This window comes from Tursiops truncatus, chromosome 16, assembly GCF_011762595.2.
Source record: "Tursiops truncatus isolate mTurTru1 chromosome 16, mTurTru1.mat.Y, whole genome shotgun sequence".
NCBI classification, from domain to species: Eukaryota; Metazoa; Chordata; class Mammalia; order Artiodactyla; family Delphinidae; genus Tursiops; species Tursiops truncatus.
Window position 1 is genome coordinate 68,509,980 of NC_047049.1, and position 17,842 is coordinate 68,527,821.

The window sequence follows — 17,842 nt, forward strand, 5'->3', positions numbered from 1 at the left end:
GATGCGCATTGTTGAACTGGATGGGGCAAGAAGGGGAATGTCAGTAACAATACATGAACCCTAGCCAGGCCCCTGTGCAGTAAGAAAAGCTCTTTCTCCTGTGATTCCATTTTCTGATTAAGAAGTAACACTAAGCTGTAAGATTTAGAACTCCTGAGGCATCTAAGCCTCAAAGCTCTCCAGGGACAGGCAGTAAATGCCTCAGCAGGTCACAGAGAATGAAGACTGGAGCCTCTGGACCAGCTTCCACCTCTTTGCTGCCACCAGTCCTCACCCTTGTCCTCCACTGAACAAGTCGTACCAGGGAGAAGTAGGAGCCAAGCTTCATCTCACTGCCAAGCGATGAGGACCCTTGAGGCTAAATTAGACAAGCTATTAACTAGCAACTCAAATTGAGCAACTCCAGTGAAGAGACAAGCACAGACGGAGATCACAAGCAAAACAAGGACAAAAATCACAATAAGATGGCAAACACAGCCGTCACAGCAATCAGAGGGAAAAGGGAGTTTCAAGACCCAAATCAGAACAAGCAGGAAATAAAGTGATCACAGGAAAAAGAAGTGACCAAACCCCTCCCCATTATCTTACATGGATGGAAGACACTCACAGTGTAGCTTTCCCCAATGTGTAGCCCTTATTTTCCAGGTGCTTTCTGTACCTAAGCTTCATTTGGCACAGGCTTAAGATTATAAGCCTGAAAGCTGGGCAATGAGAAGCTGTCCTCAGTTGGGAAAAACAGTGAGCAAATTCACAGATTTTTCTCAGATTTGCTGAGTTCACCCCTCTTATTCCCCCAAATTAACAGTTTGTTTCAGAAAAAATTTCTTGCCTTTAGACATATGATGAACATAGAAAAATGAACTTAACGTCATGGGAGTGTATGCATTTCCTAAGGTAGAACAAGTCTCAAATATTAATTTCATTTACCAAGAATAATATCCAGGAAATGTTAATTTAAGTACAAGTCACACATTTTAAAATTATTCTTCCCAGATTAGTTTCTTACTATCTTCAGTTATATGCATATGCCATGTCAGTTACTAGTTTTTTTATTTGTTCATTTCTTTCTTCATTTGGGGTGTTTTTGGTTTTTTGTTTGTTTGTTTTGTTTCTTTGTTTTTCCTTCTCCTAGCTTCATTTAGAGGGGGATAAGCAGCAGAATAGAATAGTGCTTAACAGCACAGCCTCTGGGGTCAAATGTCCAACTCTACCCCACAGGGCATAATTTGCCAGGCCCAGTATAAAATGAAAATGCAGGTCCCCTTGTGTAAAATTATTAAGAATTTCAAGACAGTGACCTCAGAGCATTAAACCAAATACAAAGCTGATCACAGGGCCCTGTGTGACTGACTGCCCAGGTCTCGTGTCCATGAAGTCGGCCCTGCTGTTTCATACTAACTGAGCCGTCACAAGCCTCCGTCTTCCTTTTTCCTTAATTAGAAACAATAATAGTACTTATTTCACAGAGTTGTGGAATTATTAAATCAGCTGATACTGTAAAGTGCTTTGCACATGCCTGGCACATATCAAGTGCTTAAACATTATTAACTGTTGCTATCACCAATTACCTGCTTATATCAGAATGCTCTTAAGAACCTCAATTAAAACAACAATAAGGATAAACAACAAAGTCCAAAGTATAGCACAGGGAACTATATTCAATATCCTGTAATAAACCGCAATAGAAAAGAAAAAAAACAAAATACGATACCACTATACACCTACTATAATGGCCAAAATCCAGAACACCGACAACACCAAATGTTGAAAAGATGTGGAGCAACAGGAACTCTTATTCATTGTTCATGGCAGTGCAGAATAGTACAGTCACTTTGGAAGACAGTTTGGCAGTTTCTTACAAAACTGAACATACTCTTACTATATGATCCAGCAGATTCAGCAACTGCAACTCCCTACCCAAAGGAGTTGAATCATCATCATCATCATCTTGTCTTCACCCTGAAAGCTGCACAAAAATTTGCACACAGATGTTTATAGCAGCTTTATTCATAGCTGCCAAAACTTGGAAGCAACCAGGATGTCCTTCAGTAGGTGAATGATAAATAAACTGTGGTACACCCAGACAATAGAACATTATTCAACACTAAAAAAGAAATAAGCTATAAAGCTGTGAAAAGACATGGAGGAACCTTAAATGCATATTACTAAGTGATAGAAACCAATCTGAAAAGGCTGCCTACGGTGTGATTCCAACTATGTGACATTCTGGAAAAGGCAAAGCTATGGAGACAGTAAAAAGATCAGTGATTGCCAGGGGTTGAGGGAGGTGGAGGGAGGGATGAATAGATGGAGCACAGAGGATTTGGGGGGCAGTGAAAGTACCGTGTATGATACCATAATGATGGACACATGTCATTATACATCTGTCCAACCCCACAGCATGTACCTCACCAGAAGTGAACCATAATGTAAACTATGGATTTGGGGTGATTCTCATGTGTCAATGTAGGTTCATCCGTGGCAACAAATGTACTACGCTAGTGAGTGATGTTGGTAATGGGGAAGGCTATGCATGTGTGGGAACAAGAAATATACAGGAAATCTCTCTTCCTTCCCCTCAATATTGCTATGAGCCTAAAACTGCTCTAAAAAAAAAATTGTCTTTAAAAAGAGAAAAGAACCTCAATAACCGAACAAAATGAGGAACTGCGGAAATAATTACATGAAGCAGGACAATCACCACTACGCTATTTTCTCTGCTTCTCTTTGAATTATCTGAATAAGAAAGCTTTAACATAAATTTCCCAAATAATTGCTTTAACTGTTCTCATTCACTTTGGCAATGTGTAGATCTGGTCAGATAAAATCTAATATGCACTTGTAAAAATATATAGGAAAGGTCAGATGTTCTACATAAAATGAATCAGGCTAAGATTCACACAAAAGAGCTGAGGAACTTGAAGAGCTAATTTGAGGGGACAGTGCAAAGGAAGAAGGTGCTAGTGACAGTTTTGGGATGACTGTCACTGTCACTTTCAACAGGCCTCAGAAATGTAAGAATTGTGTCCTTTCAAAGTGGTGTTGGAGGTTAAGGAGTAAATTTTTTAAATTATGAAATATTCTGATGATACAGAATAACAATGAATATAATGAAATAAGCACTAATAGTATACCCACCTTAGAGCTTTATCGCATCTTCACGTATTCACTTCAGATTTTAAGACATTTATTGTAAAATATGAAACACAAAACCAGAAACCCCACAGAACAAATGCATAGCTTAATGTAGGGTGAGCACACTTGTAACCATCATTCAGGTCAAGAGAACAGAACTTGGATACATAGTCTGAAAACCCTCCATGAGTCCCTTTCTTTTCACAAGCCCTTCCCTTCCCCAAAAGTAACCACTCTTCTAACTTTTATAGAAATCACCAAGGAAAAACTTTGTACTTAGTTTGAGACAAATAGAGAAAAAGAAATCAATTCTGGCCATAAAATACCAAAATAACACAACTGATAAATAGTATCATATGTTAGAACAACAACAACAAAACACCCAAAAAAGAAATTTCTCTTGGGCAATAAAATACTTCCTTTACTCCCCCTCGGATGATTGAGAGTCTTCCTCTCTTTTCCCTTCTCTCGCACATGGACTCAACATTTTCCAGATTGGACCCATTTTGGCATTTTGCAACCTATTCCACCTCTAACAGTGAAAACACACAGTTTCTGTTTCTGTGACTATTTAGCTAAAGCCACAAAAACTGGGTAATGTTCAAAGTTAGAAAGAATAATTAGCTAGTTCACTAGGGCCCTGCTTCTAATATCGATAACTATATTTTTGATATCAAGGTTATCACGTCATGCTTTTGCTTTTTTTCATTTGTTAATGATTCTGCTTTGAATAAAGTTGCTAGCGCCTGTGCAAAACTATCCCTTGATACCACAAACAAGGGATCAACAACTAGAACCTAGCTAAGGCCAACACTTTCAATTTACTAGAACCACAGTCTCTTAGATTTTTTTAGAAACCTTATACTTTCTTAATCTCTCCCAACTTGGTCCTGATACCTGCAGTAGACACATAAAACCTTGTTTAAAATTAAAGGGGACAGTTTACATATATTGTCAGGACTAGATGCAAGTAAAAGAAAAACAACTCAAAATAGTTTAGGCAAATACAAGAATTTATCAGCTCATGTAACCAAACTGCAAAAAAAAAAAAAAGGCAGAAATGACTACAATACTTTCACAGTTGTTTTTATCTCTTAGCTCTGCCTCCATATTGGTATGTCAGCTTCCCCTAGCTGGCTTTAAGAATCTGAAGCCGGAGTAATAACTGCCCCACTCTAGGCTCACATCTTTGAGCCTCACTTTCCAAAGAGGAAAGAAGCTTTCTCTCCACTTCTGATGAAAATAAATCCTGAGTGTATACATTTGTCAAAGCGCTGCAAATGTACAACATATGAACATTTTATTGTATATGATTTTTATATCCAAAAAAACCCATAAATCAATATTGAACCCTACTTAATACTTTCTGAAATACTTAGAAGTATGCTAAGAGCTACAACCTACTTTGAAATGCACCAAAAATAATTTGAATTAATAGCTGGATAGGTGGATAGATAGGTGATAATTCAGATGTAGTAAAATGTTAATGGTAGAGTTTAGGTGGTGGGTATTCACTGTAAAATTCTTTTAGCTTTGTTGTATGTTTGAGAATTTTCATAATAATGTGTTAGGAGCAGGGGGAATAAATCCTGAGGAAGGACTCTGGTGAGACCAGCTTGGGTCCCTGACCCAAAGTGAGGTGTGAGGCACTGGCTACTTAGTTTAGCGCAGCTGCCTACCATTAAACCATCCACTGTGGCCAGCAAGGCTTTGTTACACAGCTTCTGTCCAGGATACATGATAGAGCAGGGAGTGGAAAGATGAGAACTTGGAAAGAAAAGTCATTCCCCCCAAAGAAAGGGGATGGCACAGACATGGCTATCAGAACGTATCAAAAGGCAGGCAGTCACCCCGATGTGACTCCCCAGTCAGGACAACGGAGGTGGTGATGTGTTATAATTGAGTCCTTGCGCTATAACTGTATGTTTCCTTGCTATTCACAAATCAAAACTAGCCGTAGAATATCTGGCTTTTCTTAGCTGGTGACTTTTAAACACATGCCACAAGAAGTGGGAAAAATTAGCAGAATATGCCAGAGAGTGTATGTGACTGGTATTTCACAGTAAAGACATACTTGTCTAAGGAAAGGCTAGCTTTCAACCTTTTGTTAGACATTGATTTCAGAATGAATCAGTTTATGTCATTCAATATCTGGCTCCTATAAAGCCCAGATCTACACTGGAAAAACAAACAAACAAACAAACATTGAAACAAGCGTCCTTAAGCTGGAGACTACAGGTGTTGTCTGGGTTAGGTTAGGTTAGATTAGGAAAAGGTGAGGATTCGGTGAGGAAAAGGGGCTGGCTAGCCTTTTCCTCCCAGTTAAGGGAGGACTTAAGGAGTTGTTCTTTAGGGTATAATTATGCACTACTATATTTTTTGTGCTTAATTATTAAAAGGGCTAGATTTTTTTCTCTCTCTCTCTCTTGCTGTCCAACTTTTGGAGATTGGATTTTATCAGGAATTTTAATGGTCAGCATTAGGAGGTAATACACGCTTGCCTAGAAAATTCAAAACACATTTGCATAGTTTTTAATTGACATGAACATGAGGTCAGATTTACTAAATGAAGCTGTGTGTCCTCAAGTTGGCTGCGAATGGACATACAGGAGCCAAGGCCATCTAGGCATTTGGGCTTTTCTGTTTGATTTAGGAGTATTCTCAATGCTTCTCTGCTCTTCCCTTCACTACCACCTCCCACCCATCAAACCCTGTAACTTGGGCTGTTGTGTCAGTCCAGTCCAGAGTAGGGGAAGCTCAGTTCCAGATCCAGCCAGGCCTTCTACCCAGGCAGGTGCTGAAGCCCAGAACTATACAAAATGACTAGGAACTAGGGAGTCAGCCACACTGGCTTGTTTGAATGGATCTTTTTTAACTCCAGATTTTATAGCCATTAATATTTACAAGATCTACAACAGTAGCTCTCAAATTTTATTGTGATTTTTTAAAACCCCTGGAAACTCTATCTGAAACTGTTGCTATGTTTCCTTCTGCCTAGTCCTCCAAAGTTACAAATATAAATGTAATTAGCACTAATGATACAGCATCAGCTAGCACTTAGTTAGAACTTACTGTACACCAGGCACCGTGCTACTTACTCCCTTTATATGTGATAGTCAGATAGCTCATTTTATCTCCCCAACAACCCAATGATGTGGTTTCCATTGATATTTCCATTCTACAGGTGAAAAACTTGAGGCATACAGAAGTAAAGCAACTTGCCCTGAGTAACATGGCCAGGACGTGGCAGAACTATGATTCAAACCCAGAGATGTGCTTTTAACTACTATGCTATGAAATCAGAGAAATCAAAGAAATTGAAAAGGTAGGTGTCTTGCCCAAGATACACAGGAACAGAGTCTAAAAACCTGAATTTTTTCCTCAAAAGTCTGGGTCCTTTTCTGGTACGGGTCAAATAGAACTGTGGGGCTTCTGAGGAATTTCTCAGAAGAAGGGACAGAGGAGAGAGCCACACCAGAGTGTAGTGACTTGGACTCTCTAATTCCATACTTACAGAATTTGGCTAAAGGTCACAAACTATGTCTGTGTGAGTGGGAACTGTTTGGGAATCACCAAGGAATTTGGCCAGATCTGGTCAACCCCAATCTATAAAGGAATCTGTGTGGTAGGGACTGGAGGTCCTGGGTCTCTGGTACCTAGGACTACAGTAAATGGAAGATGCTGGATCTCTTTGTCTCATCTCAGTTGTTTACACAGATGGAATAATGAGATTAGCAAAACAAATTTCAGATCTCTACTTTGAATCACTGGTTCTCAACTTAGAACCTTACATACCTAATTCTTTTTTATGAAAATACACAGAAGTAGAGAAAATGGCATAATGAACCCCAGGTGCCCATCACCCAACTTGAACAATTACCACTATTTTGCACAGAAGTAGAGAAAATGGCATAATGAACCCCAGGTCCCCGTCGCCCAACTTGAACAATTATCACTATTTTGCCATTCTTGTTCCATGGGTCTTTTTTAAAAGGAGAAATTATAGGGCCTCACCCCCAGAAGAGTTTCATTTAATAGGTGGGGTTCAGAAATCTCCTGAGCTGCCAGGTTGAGATTGCCTAACCTCTGGTCCTGGGACTGGAGACTGTACCTGCCTAAAGGAGATAAGAAGGCTTCCCTGGTGCTGATGGCATGATGCTCCATGCCCTACAGAGGAGAACTGAACATCCAGAGGTTTATCTGTCAGGGCCCAGGCAGGAAAGAATTTATTCCAGATGATTTTAATGAAGAGGGTATAATGATAGGACAGAGATGAAGGCAGTATTAAGGAAAAGTTAGTTTGGTTGAGGCACCCAGAGGTTTAATGATAGGAGGCCATTACCAACAAGGCCCAGGGCAGAAGGTAGAGTTCCTAGAGCCAAACAAGAACTGGAACCCTAGATTAGGGGCTGCTTGGCAGGAGCTTGAATTAATTGGGTTCTAGAGACATGCTGCAGAAGCACAGGGTTTGGAAGATATACACTGACCTCTCTCCCTTCCCACCCTCTCACCTGGGCCTCTCATTGGCTAAATGGAACTGGAAGCCAGCTGGCAAGCCAGGAGATGCACCTGCAGAGGCCAGCCTCCTGGACCGGGAGCAGGGCAGATGAAGTCAGGGAGCACATCCTGGGAGCAGAACAAGGTGGAAAGTGGGAGCAGAGAACAATCAGTCAGGAGAACAAATCATTCCTTCTGAATCCTTCTGAATCTGAAGTAAGAGAAATGGTCAGCTCTTCCTGGAGTTAGTCTGATGCTTTCAGCCCTAAAAGAAGCCAAGTCTAAGAGCAGAAGAATTGCCTGATCCTTGGTAATACCAGCTGCAAGCCCTTGTCAGGGCTGGCAGTGAGTGTGCTTTGGGGTAACAGCCTGGCCCCAAGTTCATGTGCCCCTTCCCTCAAAGTCAAGCTGTACCTGGGGGCTAAGTTCACATTTACTGGTCAGAAGGACATTAGTTCTCAGTGAAATGCAGTTAGAGGCGATTACTTTCTGGTTACCATTTATTCTCAGTTTACCAACTAAAAGGACAATGTAGGGGTTCCTGTCACAGAATTTTTATGGAGCCTGTTTTCCCCTTGAAATCTTGAACTCTGTTATTTGCAAGTTGTTTAAAAGCTAGCATTTCAGTTTTCAAAGCAACAATCGCATTTATTTTTCTGGTTAAAAAGCAGGAGAAGAAAAACAACTCCCCAGGTTGAAGCTAATGTTTTTAGCTCCTTCTCCCCAAGGGACATATACATATGCAAGTCTGCACCTCTAGAGTCTAGAAACATGTCAAGCAATGTAACTCCACAGATGTAGGCAACTGTAAGAAGCCCTGACCATCCAACACAGGCAGACGAGCCCAGGAAGTAAGGTGAAATGTGAGCAGTCTCCTTTGAATGGGTCATTGACCAATGGGAGCACATACAAAGGAAGGGGTGACCAGAATGCCAATGTGCTTTGAGGGATCTGATTGTCTTTAAGTTTCCAAAGGAATACAATAGCTGATTATATAGTTTCAGTGGGCAGAATTAGAGCTGGTCATTATAGGAGAACCACTTTTAACCCTTAAGGAAGAAGTTGATAATTTTCTGATTGATTCACTGTTCCAGTGCCCAGCTCAGAGCTTGACACATAAAGTGCATCCAATAATATCTGTTAAATGAATGGTAATCCCTGGCACTGGTCAGTGGTGAAACTTGCCACTGTCAAGCTAGAGGGAGTCCTATAACTGATTAAGGTCCAGATGAGCACTTGTAGGGAACACTGGAGAGGGTATCCCTATATCAGATAGAAAATGAGTCTGTACTACTCTGGGACTGATCATTTCTAAGGCTAATGCATTGAGTTGGTCTAGGACTTGGTTGAGGGTGGAGGCTAAGAAGGTTATCGGGGAAAGTGTACCCTATTCTCGGGGACAGTTAGGAGTAGAAGATAAATCTTATAAATCCCCCCAACCTGGGGGATTGAGAACAGAGAAATAAAAACTCAATGTGACTCAACAGTAAGAAAACTAATAACCCAATTAAAAAATGGACCAAAGACCTTAACAGACGCCTCACCAAAAAAGCTATACAGATGCAAATAAGCATATGAAAAGATGCTCCACATCGTATGTCATCAGGAAAATGAAAATTAAAACAATGATGAGATACCACTACACACCTATTACAATGGCCGGAAATCCAAAACACTGACCACGCCAAATGCTGGTGAGGATGTGGACAACAGGAGCCCTCATTCATTGCTGATGGCAGTGCAGGATAATGCAGTCACTTTGAGAGACATTTGGAAAGTTTCTTACAAAACTGAACATACCTTTCCATATGATCCAGCAGATCCAGCAGTCATGCTCCTTGGTATTTACCCAAAGGAGTTGAAAACTTATGTCCACACATGAATGTTTATAGCAGCTTTATTTATAGTTGCCAAAACCTGGAAGCAATCAAGATGTCCTTCAGTAGGTGAATGGATAAATAAACTGGTACATCTAGACAATGGAATATTATTCAACACTAAAAAGGAAATAAAAGCTATCAAGCCATGAAAAGACATGGAGGCACCTTAACTGCATATTACTAAGTGATAGGAACCAATCACATGCTGTGTGATTTTCAACTATGTGACTTTCTGGAAAAGGCAAAACCATGGAGACAGTAAAAAGATCACTGGTTTCCAGGGGTTGAGAGATTGGGGAAGGGATGAATAGGTGGATCACAGAGGATTTTTGGAGCAGTGAAAATACTGTGTATGATACCGTAATGATGGATACATGTCATTATACATTTGTCCAACCCCATAGCATGAACAACACCAAGAGTGAACCATAGCGTAAACTATGGACCTTGGGTGATTGTGATGTGTCAGTGAAGGCTCATCAATTATAATAAATATACCACACTGGTGGAAGATTTTAATAATGAGGAGGCATGTGTAGGGGCAGGGGGTATATGGGAAATTTTTGTACCTTTTCCTCACTTTGTGAACTTAAATCTGCTCTAAAAATGTAAAATCTTAATTTTAAACAACAACAACAACAACACTGTGGGCGTTCCCTGAGAAAGCATCTGAATATTTTCATTTGATAGAAAATAAGGAATCAGGAGTTGAGTCCACTACAGCCTGTCCTGGGAGTCATATTACGTGAGGCAGAGAAAAAGGTGTTTTTGCAAGGTTAAGGCACAAGAAGGCTAGGAGGATTATTTAGAAGTTGATCTTTAGGAGCCCAAAACAAAATCAATCCTCTGAATCTTTAAGGGTAATAAAAAAAAATAAAAGAAAGAGTCCATCATTTCATCACCAGAAATCATAGCATACGCCAGTATCTCCCTCCACCCCATCTACCACCAAGTGAACACCTTTAAATATCCTTCTGATTTTGCACACAGATAATTAAAGAATGCAATTTGATTGCTCATCTCATCTGTTCTATAGTTGTGAGTCAATGTATAGAATTTACACTCCGGCTGTGGTTCATCTCTGAGCATTCATTTTGGCAGGGAAATTTTCCTTTTCTCTTTCTTCTTGGGGTACTAGCTCTTTAAATTCTATCCTTATTGGCAGGCTGTTGTCATGGAGAAAAATAACTTTAAGTAGCTCTTTGAAAAGCTTTGAGTTGCTGTTCCCTGCTATTTAAAGATCCCCCAGTAAAGTGAAAAGTGCACTCTGCTTCCATATAAGGCTCTGCCACTCCAAGGCAAGAGTGTCACCAGGGCTTGGTTCCATGTGTTTAGAGCAGAACAAGACATGTCCTGAGCATCCGGGGATCACATTTACTCAGCATGTCTACCCAGCTTAGGAAGACAAAAGAAAGTCAGGACTCTGCTATCCGAAATCTTTGGGCAACTAGGCTTCCAAGTCATTATGAGCTGAAGCAAATGAAACAAGCCACATTTTATAATTATCACCTATTTTGCCTCCCACCTGGAATGTTTGCTCTACATGGCCTTGAACCTAATTGCCATAATTCATTTCCCTGCCACCTCCTAATCAAATATTCAGTATCTAAAACTTTCTTCATTTTGCTTCACAAGCATTTGCTAGGCACTTAAAATATGTCTAGCTCCTTCCTAGCTAGACACTGTAAGGAATACTGAAGTATATAACAAGGTCTCCAAAGAGTAATATTTGAGAGATAAGACAAACAGATGAAATAGATGAAACATTAAACACAGATGAAACACCAAGTGATATAGAATATTCGTGATTCCCAACTTTGCCTGATGATTGGACCCAATCATGGAGCTATTTTTTTTAATAAATTTATTTATTTGTTTGTTTATTTTTGGTTGCATTGGGTCTTCGTTGCTGCATGCGGGCTTTCTCTAGTTGCGGCGAGCAGGGGCTACTCTTTGTTGTGGTGCACAGGCTTCTCATTGCCGTGGCATCTCTTGTTGCGGAGCACGGGCTCTAGGCGCGCAGCCTTCAGTAGTTGTGGCGCGCGGGCTCAGTAGTTGTGGCTTGCGGGCTCTAGAGCACAGGCTCAGTAGTTGTGGCGCACGGGCTTAGTTGCTTCATGGCATGTGGGATCTTCCCGCACCAAGGCTCGAACCCGTGTCCCCTGCACTGGCAGGCGGATTCTTAACCACTGTGCCACCAGGGAAGCCCCATGGAGCTATTTTTAAAACACATATTCCCAGGCCCTTGCACTTGACCTACTGAATCAGAAACTCTAGGAAGGGGCCCCAGAATCATCAAAGTTCTGCCCTATGTGCATGACTGAGTTCTGTGAGACCTCTGACAGGAACAGCCTCTTTCTGAGCCTCAATTTTCTTGTCTATAAAAGAAGAGGTGATCAAGATGGCCTGTGAAGTCATTTCTCTGACACTCTATGATTTTGTTATTTAAAGTACCAATATGTATGGTTTAAATAATAATCAGTTTTAAAAAGAGGGCTTCAGGACTTCCCTCGTGGTCCAGTGGTTAAGACTCCACGCTTCCACTGCAGGGGGCGCAGGTTCAATCCCTGCTTGGGGAACTAAGTTCCCACATGCCACACAGTGTGGCAAATAAATAAATAAATAGATAGATAGAGGGCTTCATGGACCGTGGACTTGGAGGTGCAAAAACAATTCCAATGAGTGCATAATGGCTCCAAGCATGGACTTTAGAATCAGACATCCTTGGATATGAATCTCAGTTCTGCAAACATACTGTCTGGATGACCTTAGCCAAGTAATTTAATCTCTTTGATTATCCATTACTTACCTATAAAATGAAGATAATTATAGGACCTATTTCTTGGAGTTGTTGTGAGGATTAAAGGAAACAATGTATGTAGTTACCACATAGTTACCATATAGTTACCACTAGATTATTAGGAGCTTTAGCCTCCTTATTATTGGGAAGACGAGTGTAAGAAAGTAACGTATTCCAGCTGGGGCAAAAGATCTTGGGCAAGACCATGGAGATTGTAAGGAACATGGGATGTTGCGCCAAGAAGAAAAAACTGGCTTGACTCTGTTAAGAGGAGAGAGATAAGTTTGGATAGCTAGGGTGGGGTTAGATCATCCAATTTGTTGTGCAAACTACTTGGCTAAAGAAGATCTCTTCACTCCCTCCAAACAGATGCTTCCTCACTTCTTCGAAACCACACACTGTTAAAACAGATTCCCCAACATCAGCTATTCAAGCAAGAGCTTTCTCACTTCCTGCATAGAAAGAATCCAGATGGTGCCTCTTTATACAGTTGATCTGGTTATCCCAGGATAGATCGTATGTAGCATAACCCTATTTCTCTATCTCAGCAAAGCAGGAAAGCACAAATCCCTGTAACCATAGCTTTGAAAGAATTGGGGCTGTGTCTGTCATGGAGATGATTCAGCTTTCCACTTGGGTTGAAGAGGTGGGAACAGCCAGATTACACTTCGAAGAGGAATCTGTGCTTACCATTTTGTTCTCTATAGACATATTCTACCCCTGTCTAGAAAATGAGCTCATTCTTCAACGAACCAGTGCCAAATCAAGTTACGCCCAGGTTCTGAGGAGGAGTACATTGGGGAAAATGTCAGAGAAGTAGACAGGAATATTTAAGGGGTTGGGGACCTAGAATGTTTTGACTTCATTTCTAAGTGCCCAAGTATTTTATTTTTTAAATTTTATTTATTTTTGTCTGCATTGGGTCTTCATTGCTGCGTGTGGGCTTTATCTAGTTGTGATGAATGGGGGTTACTCATCGCTGCAGTGCGCAGGCTTCTCACTGAGGTGGCTTCTCTTGTTGCGGAGCACGGGCTCTAGGCATGCGGGCTTCAGTAGCTGTGGCGCACGGGCTCAGTAGTTGTGGCTCGCAGGCTCAGTAGTGGTGGTGCACGGGCTTAGTTGCTCCGTGGCATGTGGGATCTGCCTGGACCAGGGCTTGAACCCGTGTCCCCTGCACTGGCAGGCAGATTCTTAACCACTGCACCACCAGGGAAGTTCCCCAAGTATTTTAAAAGAAATCTTATTCTTGCTTTGAAGTTATTTATATTTGAGACCAAGTGTATCATTTAATAGTTTGTCATGTTGGTTGTAAAAATATTTTGCCCACTTGCAAAAGGGACTTTTCTACTTTTTAAATGAAATATTCTGTCTCATCAAATAAATATTAGGTTTTAAAAGAATGACTTTAGAGACTATATCTGAGTTTGAGAGATTGTTCTATCTTTACATCATTCATTTATTCATTCTATTATTTACTGAATGTCTAGCATATACAAAATACCTTGCTAGGCACTAGAGCAATGATTTGCAAGTGAGCAAAATCACGGATTCCTGGATCTACCTTCAGAGATTTTTCTCTCTCGAGTTCTGGAGTGGGGCCCAGGAATGTGAATTCTAGCAAAGCTCCAGTCGGTTCTGAATAATCAGACTATACTTTCAGAGATACTAGTGTAGAAGATGTAAAGATGAATAAGGCAATATTTCTGGTTCAATGAATTTACAGTTATCTATCTCATACTCTTCAAGTAGCCAAATGCATTTTCCTGCTTCTAATTTTCTTCCCTCCTCTCTTCCCCAACTTACTCACCCATTGTCCATATACTCTCTGCAAGGCACAGGGCTGGCATTGGTATATATAAAGATGAAAAAGAAAGACCTCTGCCCTCTAAAAGCATGCATTTATGAAGTTCACAATCATTGAAATTTGCCATGGCAAAGTGAACATAAGCTACATCATGACATATATGCATCTTCTGTAACAGACCCATGTAGGGAAAGTTCCTTATTCCAATTCAGCAGTCTTTTAAATAAGAATCTGCAATTAATTTTCAAGAAGTTCTTTGGTGGGGGAGGAAGTGGTGAGAAAACAAAGAAAAAAACATGTAGATTGCATGTATTTATTTAGCTACTTCTTTGTATTACGCACTGGACCAAGTTCTCAGGAGTATCAAAATTAAAAGTGAGATGATGTTTCTGAGGGATTTTAATATTCATACTGTGTTTAGAGTCCCTTTGGCTCCCAGGAACAGTATACCAAATTAATAATGATGTAAATAATAAAGGCATTAAATTAAATTACATAATAAGAAGCTGGAGGATGGTCATTCCAGACCTAGTTCAGCAGCTCCACATTGTTAAGAGCACTGGGTTGGCAACTCCAAGAGTCTCTTGGGCTTCCCACTTTGTTCACAAGATGGTTCTGCAAATCCAGATATTACATCCTTCATAACCTCATCCAAAGGAAGGGCAATAGAAGAGCCAAGGCCACAAGAGAGCCTCCACATATATCTTTTCCCTTTTGACATGGAGAATATATCTTTCTCGTAGGGTACCAGTATATTTCCCCTTACATCTCATTGGCTAGAACTGGGTCACATGTCTCATTCCTAGCTGCAAAGGAGGCTGGCAAAGGAAGGGATCAACATTTTTTTTTCAACATAGAATGATTGAAAATAATGATTATAATAATCATTATAATAATTATTATAATAATATAATAATTATTATTATAATCATTATAATAATCCTAAGAATACATTATTTAATCAATTGCTCAATTACATTAGTGCTTCTGGAATAAACAAAAGGAAGGAATACATGTGGTATGCAGGGATATTTAAAGAGAGAGACAGATACAGACTCATTAGAAGGTGAAAGATGAGGTAGACTTAAATTGATAGAGAATAAAGGGGGAAGGCCTTTCAAGTAAGAAAAGAAATTTCAAAATAGGAAGTGACACTAGATGGTCTGTAATGACTAGAAAACATGTGCAAAAATATCAATAGCAGTAAGGTGATATTCTTAACCAATATTTATATCAACATTAGGACAATTTTCTCACTTTCCATGCTACATGACTTTAACTTTACATTAACAATATCTTTTGTGTGAAGCGTGTATATCTGTGTGTGTGTGTGTGTGTGTGTGTGTGATATTTCTTAAGAAGTGTTCCAACTATTTAGACAGAATGGATGCAAGCTAGTCAGTTACAGAAGTTTCCATTCTGTAATGCAGAATAGAAAGGAGACAGGCATATTGTTTCCATTTGATGACTCTCCTAAGGAAGCTTTCTAAGTATCTGGGAAAGATGTACTGATAGTGCTAGAGATCAACCATCAGTGATACTTCAAGCTTCCAAGGCACCAAAATGCTGAGTTATGAGAATTTTGCCAGAATATATGCAAGTGGAAAACAACCAAAGTAGGGCATGATGTGTCTCTGAAATCTGCTGGTTGTGTGAGAATAGCAAAGCCTTAGATAAAGTAATACTTGATCTAATGTGGTATCTCTTCTCTAACTCCAGTTAGTCTGTATCTCACCCTCACGTTGCTTTCCTTTATAGGTCTTGTTAAGGCTCACAGTTATCTTATGGATGTGTTTGTTTACCTGGTTTTTGTCATCTTTCCCCCTACAATAAAACCTCCATGAGGACAGATGTTATATTCTCGTTCACCATCGTATCCCCAGTGCCTGTCACAGGGCTTGTGAACTCTCAATATTTATCATATGAATGCATGAATAAATAAATATTCCTATTTGTTAACTAATTTTGCAGACATTTATTTGAAATCTACAAAGCTGTCCAGCACTAGCTGTCCTTCCATCAGACCCATGATGTGTACGACAAAAGGTGTGATACTGGGTGTGGAGCATGTTCAGCAAAGAATGCATCAAACCAAACATCACCAGGCAATCAGTAAAGAAGAAACATTATTGGAACACCTATAGAACAAAGCCAATAGCTTGTCTCACATTAAGAAAAGCTGATTCATTATCAGCTGTCACCCCCTAGTGGTAAAGAATGTACTTGTCAGGGCTCCACATTTCTGGTTAATTTCAAAAGAAAGGAAAGAAGCCAGAGGCCTTTTGCAGAACAGGGCTTTTGCTATCAATCTCACAACCTATGAAATATATATAATACGTACACACACATACATATATGTAAATTTAGAATGAAAAAGGTTTATGAGTTACACCTTGCCTTAATAATCTGGCTGTTCGTTAACTTATTGGGAAACATAGCTAGAGATGAAAATAACTTGCTTAAAATTCCCTTTGAACCTTGTCTGCTTCTATAATTTCACTTGCTTATGGAACCCGTTCCCAAGAAAGACTTAAAATAGCTATTTATTCACAAAGCCTCTTCAAGTGGAATCTTGTTTTCCTGTTTAAAATTTGACATTTACTCTATGACATTAATAGGTCTTCCAGAAAGCAAGAAAACCATGACAGAGTTACCCTAAAGCTTGATATAGATCAACTTTTTTGGATGAATTTCAGCAAACTACATTTTTTTTTAAAAAACGGTTAAATTCAAGCCAAACCGGTACTTATAAATCATTAGTTGCAAAACAGCAAGTTGCTTAAGTGAATTCAGCATTTCCCTGCCTCCATTCAATCCTAGCCCCCAAAACACCCACAGACACCTATATTTGTATCCATGGGTATAGACTTGAGGAAGGCTTTTACAAAATAAAGCATCCAAAATGATCTCTAATTCTGAAAGCACTAAGAGAGCAGAGAACACGCTTTTCATCCATACAATTCAGTTTGGCATTTGATTCTCTCACTTAGCTAGAGAGAGTTTATAAGAGAGTTTGAAGTGAGAAGATCATCTGCTTGTAGGTCTTGTTTGAAATGCTTGGGACGTGTGTGTGTGTGTGTGTGTGTGTGTGTGTGTGTGTGTGTACTAGCAACATTTTTTTTGAGCATCCATTATATAGCATTCATTGAACTCAGCACGTAACCTTCCTAACTAACCTATGAAATAGACACTACTATTATCACCATTTCACAAATCAGCCTACTCAGATATACTAAATTCCTGGCAGAAGATGACCAACTGTGGGATTAGATCTTACTGGATTCCAATTAGCTATTTTTTCAGCAATGATTGGTACTACTTAGCAGGTGGGAACTGAGTAAGTACAATGGTGTTGGTCATCAAGGGTGCTAGGCAGAATTCAAAAGGCTTCAGGAAATATTTATCTCCTAATGACTAAAAACTGATTGATGAAAATCATTCTGTCTTAAGAAGCAGTGAAACTAATTAATGGCTAAAGTCTTGTAGGGCATCAAAATTATTCTTCTTAATGTTACATTTTAAGTGCCATTATTGATAACCTGAACATATTCTAGAATTTTCTCATTTAACCAAATCTCAATTATTAGTTATTTTGTTGCCAGTTACTTTTTTCCCCCTAAATACAAACCACCCTGTGATTTCTTTTCGAATCACCAAAATAATAATAATTTAATTAAGGATTTTAGTTACTTTAGTATCAGTTAACTAAGATTTTGTTCTACTAAA

At 39.7% G+C, this 17,842-nt stretch overlaps 1 long non-coding RNA gene across 1 annotated transcript in view; it reads left to right on the forward strand.

Moving 5' to 3' along the window:
- LOC109550121 (uncharacterized) overlaps positions 1 to 17,842 on the forward strand; it is a 227,391-nt gene that overhangs the window by 158,802 nt on the left and 50,747 nt on the right. The window contains exon 8 of the long non-coding RNA XR_002176491.3: positions 6,320 to 6,460. This is a non-coding gene — a long non-coding RNA (uncharacterized lncRNA). The remainder of the gene's footprint in view (positions 1 to 6,319; positions 6,461 to 17,842) is intronic.